This window comes from Gobio gobio (genome assembly GCF_949357685.1).
Source record: "Gobio gobio genome assembly, chromosome: 11".
NCBI lineage: Eukaryota > Metazoa > Chordata > Actinopteri > Cypriniformes > Gobionidae > Gobio > Gobio gobio.
The window spans coordinates 45,780,432-45,787,043 of record NC_137104.1 but is presented as its reverse complement, the minus strand read 5'-3'; positions in this window follow the sequence as shown (position 1 = coordinate 45,787,043).

The following is a 6,612-nucleotide window of genomic DNA, read 5'->3' as shown; positions in this document are numbered from 1 at the left end:
TTTGAGCAATCAATGCACCTATCAGCTTTTATTTATTCATTTTATTTCCAGGTAGGATTCTTGAAAAAAACTCAAGACAAAAGAGACTTAATGTTCCAGGTTTGAGCAATCTTACATGCCAATGCTCCTGTCAGCTTTTACATATTTATTTAATTAATCATAACAAAACTTGTATAGGGTATTGTATTTCTAGTTTCCTATTCCTGTTTATAGATTCCTCGTGCGTTCCAAATCGCATTCTATCCGCCCTTTCTCTTAGTTTAAGACTTCTCTCTATCCCTTAGTAAAAGTTGCCTGCAGCAGCTTTGTGAATAGTTTTTAAGAGAAAACTAGTAACTAAGAACTTTTACTGCCATTTAGGAGAACTCTTAGGTCTAAGATAAAATGTTTTACGGCCCCTGATCTCTTAAACCACAAAAAAAAAAAAAAATATCTGAAACTGTGAGTTTAATCTTTCCGTGTCATCAATTGAACTTAATCTGCCTCTTAATCTGACAAAAAACATGTGCTCCAACAAACATTTAAACATGATAAATATCTGACATCATGTATACTGCATTAGAAAAACAGGACCTTTCTGAACAAAAATGATTTGATGAGTGCAAGTTGTAAAGTTGTTTGTATGAAGTTGTTTGTTCTCTTCCCTTGGGCAATTTAAAGAAAACCAATACTTGTAAGAACAAGATTAACAGGAAAGATATAGGCTGAAACCTGAGATTGTGGATCCTCTTTCTTGTTTTACTATGGCTAAGATCACGCAAGTGATGTGACTTTTTTCAGTAGCATACCTTTTTTTGTTGGAAAAAACTTTTTTTTTTTCTTTTTTTTCAGTTAATCAGCAACTTTTTTAGGAGTAACAGATACAGTTGCACTGATTTACAATGAAAAAACTACAATAAACTCATGCATTTCCCTTTGGAACTCAGTTTTTGAGTTTTCCAATGCTGCTCCATTGACCTTGTATATGGCCTTGCTGTATTTTTGTGCTCTGACGAAAGTGACTTGAACGCACCTGACGTCATAAACACAACATCCCAACTCTTAAATACGAACTTCCCAGGAGGACTTGAACGCACCATAACATACACTCACCTAAAGGATTATTAGGAACACCATACTAATACTGTGTTTGACACCTTTTCGCCTTCAGAATTGCCTTAATTCTACGTGGCATTGATTCAACAAGGTGCTGAAAGCATTCTTTAGAAATGTTGGCCCATATTGATAGGATAGCATCTTGCAGTTGATGGAGATTTGTGGGATGCACATCCATGGCACGAAGCTCCCGTTCCACCACATCCCAAAGATGCTCTAGTGAGATCTGATGACTGTGGGGGCCATTTTAGTACAGTGAACTCATTGTCATGTTCAAGAAACCAATTTGAAGTGATTCAAGCTTTGAGACATTGTGCATTATCCTGCTGGAAGTAGCCATCAGAGGATGGGTACATGGTGGTCATAAAGGGATGGACATGGTCAGAAACAATGCTCAGGTAGGCCGTGGCATTTAAACAATGCCCAATTGGCACTAAGGGGCCTAAAGTGGCCTGAAACATCCCCCACACCATTACACCACCACCACCAGCCTGCACAGTGGTAACAAGGCATGATGGATCCATGTTCTCATTCTGTTTACGCCAAATTCTGACTCTACCATCTGAATGTCTCAACAGAAATTGAGACTCATCCGATCAGGCAACATTTTTCCAGTCTTCAACTGTCCAATTTTGTTGAGCTCGTGCAAATTGTAGCCTCTTTTTCCTATTTGTAGTGGAGATGAGTGGTACCCGGTGGGGTCTTCTGCTGTTTAAGCCCATCCGCCTCAAGGTTGTGCGTGTTGAGGCTTCACGAATGCTTTGCTGCATACCTCGGTTGTAACGAGTGGTTATTTCAGTCAAAGTTGCTCTTCTATCAGCTTGAATCAGTCGGCCCATTCTCCTCTGACCTCTTGCATCAACAAGGCATTTTCGCCCACAGGACTGCCGCATACTGGATGTTTTTCCCTTTTCACACCATTCTTTGTAAACCCTAGAAATGGTTGTGCGTGAAAATCCCAGTAACTGAGCAGATTGTGAAATACTCAGACCGGCCCGTCTGGCACCAACAACCATGCCATGCTCAAAATTGCCTAAATCACCTTTCTTTCCCATTCTGACATTCAGTTTGGAGTTCAGGAGATTGTCTTGACCAGGACCACACCCCTAAATGTATTGAAGCAACTGCCATGTGATTGGTTGATTAGATAATTGCATTAATGAGAAATTGAACAGGTGTTCCTAATAATCCTTTAGGTGAGTGTATGAGCCCATGAAACTTGTAGAGTCGTTGGCACTAGTACTGGCACTAGCACTGGCTCTGAACTAGCATCCGGTTCATTCTGGTGGAAAAGGGGTAGCATTCGGGGCCTCAGACGTGAACTCACGAAGCACCACGACACATGCGCAAAAATATGATGTCGAGCACAGTTCGGGCTTCCATGAAATGCACACTTTAGCACCATTTTGAGCACTACACCAAGACCTAAAGCACAATCAATGTAGAATTCAACAGCTTAGATATGGCGCGTCTTCCTCTGCTTGTAAACAAAGCTCCTCACTTCCGAGTCATGTGTCAAAACGCCGGCTCTACTCTCGCGCATGCGTCGTGGTGCTTCGTGAGTTACATTTACATTTACATTTACATTTATGCATTTGGCAGACGCTTTTATCCAAAGCGACTTACATTGCATTCAAGGTACACATTTTACATTTTTTTGTCAATTCTTGCTTTCCCTGGGAATCGAACCCATGACCTTGGCGTTGCTAGCGCCATGCTCTACTGTTTGAGCTATAGGAAAGCTGAGTTCACGTCTGAGGCCCAGAATAAAGTTGAATAAAGTCTCTATTTCGATTTTTTGTTTGCGCACAAAAACTATTCTCTTTGCTTCATAAAATTATTGTAGAACCACTGTAGTGAGATGGACTTTGTAACGACGTCTTTAGTACATTTTATGGGTCTTGTGAGTGCAAAATACATTGCTGCCAATGGAGGCCATTCTGAGCCATCAGATTTCAACTAAAATATCTTCATTTGTGTTCCAAAGATGAACAAAGGTCTTACGGGTGTCGAACGACATGAGTATTTTTGGGTGAACTAACCCTTTAATCCAGGAACATGTACTTGGTGAAATCACGTTCACCCAACATCTGATGGCATCAACAGACGCTCTGGATGGTGTTCTGGGACTATATTATTACTAACTACAAAATTACAGCTCTTGATTCTACTTTGTATTTTGCCCTCATGATAAATGATTGATAATATCCATACTTTTTTAACCATGCATGGCTCCTGACTACCGTGGAGGCATTCTGGTCTGTAATAACACAAATTGTTATATTTATTAAGTAAGACAATAGCCTATACACATTTATAAACTATAAACTATAAAATAAATGCTAATAAAAAATACAATCAGAAATGGGTGGGGCTGCTCTTCTCTCTAGTAATATGACACTATTCTTAGAGTTGTGTAAGAGTGGACTCCTCCAGGTGTTCAGGCTGGAGGATTACCGAACGACTAAAGAAATGTTATCAGAAAGATGGAAGAAAACTGTACATTTCTCATCTATTTCCGCCCACTGCAACTTATAACAATGATGGAAATAAGCGCAGTTACAATAGCAAAATATGTGGGAGAGCGTTGCTATAATGTGACTATATTGTATTGCAATAGGGAGCACTTCAAAGTCAATACAAAATCAGTTAGCACAGAATTCGTAATAGAAAGGATTTAATGACAAAATCTGGTTATGGTTACATTTAAAATAGTTTCAAAATGGATGGATGAGATGATAAACTTATACCATTAATCGTACACAGCATCAATAGAATGTTACCTGAGGGATAGAGAGAGAGAGAGCAAGGAAGAGAAGCCCCAAAGACCTCAAGAGCCAGAGAATAAAAAAGAGAAAGAGCTACCATTGTGATCTTCTTTTATCTCCCCTTGACAATGTGACTGAAACCAAATGTATTCATTTTAAAATGACCAATCAGACCAAACCCTCACTGTACTAAAGGTGTGACCCACATTTGGCCTACAGGCCTCTCTATTGTCTTCCAGATGGCCCTTCTGATTAGGAATGTGGGTTGACAACAGTAAAGAAAATTTCTTTGTTGGATTTCAAATATCAAATATCTTTGATTATTTTCAATTCCTTCAGTCCCCCCTTGGCACATTGGGCCACTTTCATAAAGGGTCTAGAGGTGACACAGTCCACAAAGACATGCTTTCAGTTGTGTAGATGTCATCTTCAGACTTGTTTTCCAGGCATGTTGCAAAAGCAGTTTGTCCGTCTTCAGTCTTCGTTCTCCTTGCAGCTCTGCATGAGAACTTCATCAAATGGTGTTGCACCAATCTTTGATATGCAAAACGTCCATTGAATACTTCACACCTCAAGAACAATCAGCAAACGCTTGTGTGAACTCGTGCAGCAGGGATCCTGTAACATAGCCCAACAAACAGCAAAATAGCATACATGACATTTGTCATTGGTCAAAAGTTTGATGTGGTCAGATTAAAATAGTCTCTGGCAATAAGCCTTTAAATCGATGTCCTAAATAAAGTGGTCATGGTTGAGAATAAAAGAAGTTCTCACAAGCTCTTACATTAGATACATTTAAATAAACTGCATTATAACAAAACAACAATCATTGTTGGGTTTACACACCTCTTTCATGAAAAGTATCAGCAAAATATTGTGTAACCAAATACAGAAATGCAATTGAATTCATGTCCAAAACCATTGTTACATTGTAAAATGGACAAAATACAAAGACTCAGAAATCAAAATAAAAAAAAATTCAAAGTTTAAAATCAAATGCATTATTACAATACAATGATAAAATAATATTTTTTCACTAGGTAAGGATGAGAAATACCCTTTTGATATTTAACTTGTTGAACTGATTTAGTAGATCTAAAGAAAAAACAAAACATACAACAACTGGAGGAAATTCACAGTTATAACACAGTCTAGATGTAAAGACTTAAATACAATTGCATCATACATTTTATAAAGCAGATGTAGATTTGACTGTGTGTGAAGATCAAATCTATGTGGCTGCATTTAGCTGTGACTTTGTGTAAATCATGCCCCAAACAAATGTGAGGAGGGACAAAAGAGAACTGGAGCGCTGCTGGAATCCCTTGTATCCTCTGGTGCTCTTGGAAGGGTTAAATGTTGAAAAAGAATTTGGAAAAAAATTCCAAGTCAAGGCACTCAATAGGATGCAAAAGTAAAAAGCCTTTATTAGTTGGGCTAAAGCATTAAAACACCAACGCGTATCGGCCCATTGGCCTTCAACACCCTGATGAAGGCCAATGGGCCGATACACGTTGGTGTTTTAATGCTTTAGCCCAACTAATAAAGGCTTTTTACTTTTGCATCCTATTGAGTGCCTTGACTTGGATTTTTTTCCAAATTCTTTTTCAAAGGTGAGGAGGGTTTACAATTGTGATGCAAATTTTAGCAATGTTGTAGCAGGGAGTCAGTATGAAAATGTGAGTATGAGATGTGACCTGTCAGTCAGGGCTAACTGCTCAGCTAGTAATTTATCTAGCTGTGTTTGAAGACCTGCAGAACTAGCTCCTACTACTGGCTGTAGTCTCTAGCCTCTGGCCAAAAAATCCTGATATGACGCAAAATGACAATATTTTTTCCAGAAATAAAATGCATAATTCTCTCGTCTCAGGGGGACATGAGGGGGAAAAGTACCATTTGAATACACTACCGGGTTTCTACTGATACAAAGCTTAATGCTAATCGCTGAAGTAACCCTTTAACACACACTTAAGAAATTGATTAAGTTTACTCGATTATAACAATGCTCCCCTCCCCCAGCCCCTGACGTGACGGCTGTTTGAATTCTCTCCAGAGCAGTTCCTTCTTCTCAACAACGCAGAATTGATGCATTTCCTCTGTGAAATTCAGGTTTGTGTGTTTTAATTTATCTACAAAATCATTAATGTGCTGTCAATTATTTTATTTAATACAGGGACGCAATGCGAGTCACCTTAACGATTGTGGCGTCTGTCTTTGAAACTTTATTCCTAAAGATAATGAATATAATCAGGTGGATGGTCCCAGTATAGCTCATAAACCCCGCCCCCTCCATGCATTCTAATGGGACGCAAGAAAAACGAAACAATCAAATTACACTTCAAATTAGTTTTTTTCTCTGAGCGAAGTTGTCACTTAGGCACCAACTGACCTTTTTCAAGAGTAGATTGGAGCTTTAGATTTAATTTCAAAATTTCCATAACTACTTATTTCACATCAACATAATGAGCTGTTCTGCTGTGGGAGTGTGGGCGGGGTTTGATATAGGCGGCTCTACCTCCTGCTCTCTACTGCGCAGAGTCAGCTCCATATTCGGACATTGGCGGCTTTACTTTTCTACAATGGAAGATAGTGAAGGGACATCGTCCATCTTTTTTTTACAGTCTATGATCAAAACACAGCAGAGAAAGAAGCAGAAACAAGTTATAAAAGTATTGCTTATGCACGTTGTAGTCTTTTAAAAAACTTGATTTTCTCAGTTTGTTCAAAATGTTGCTGATTAAAGTGGTGA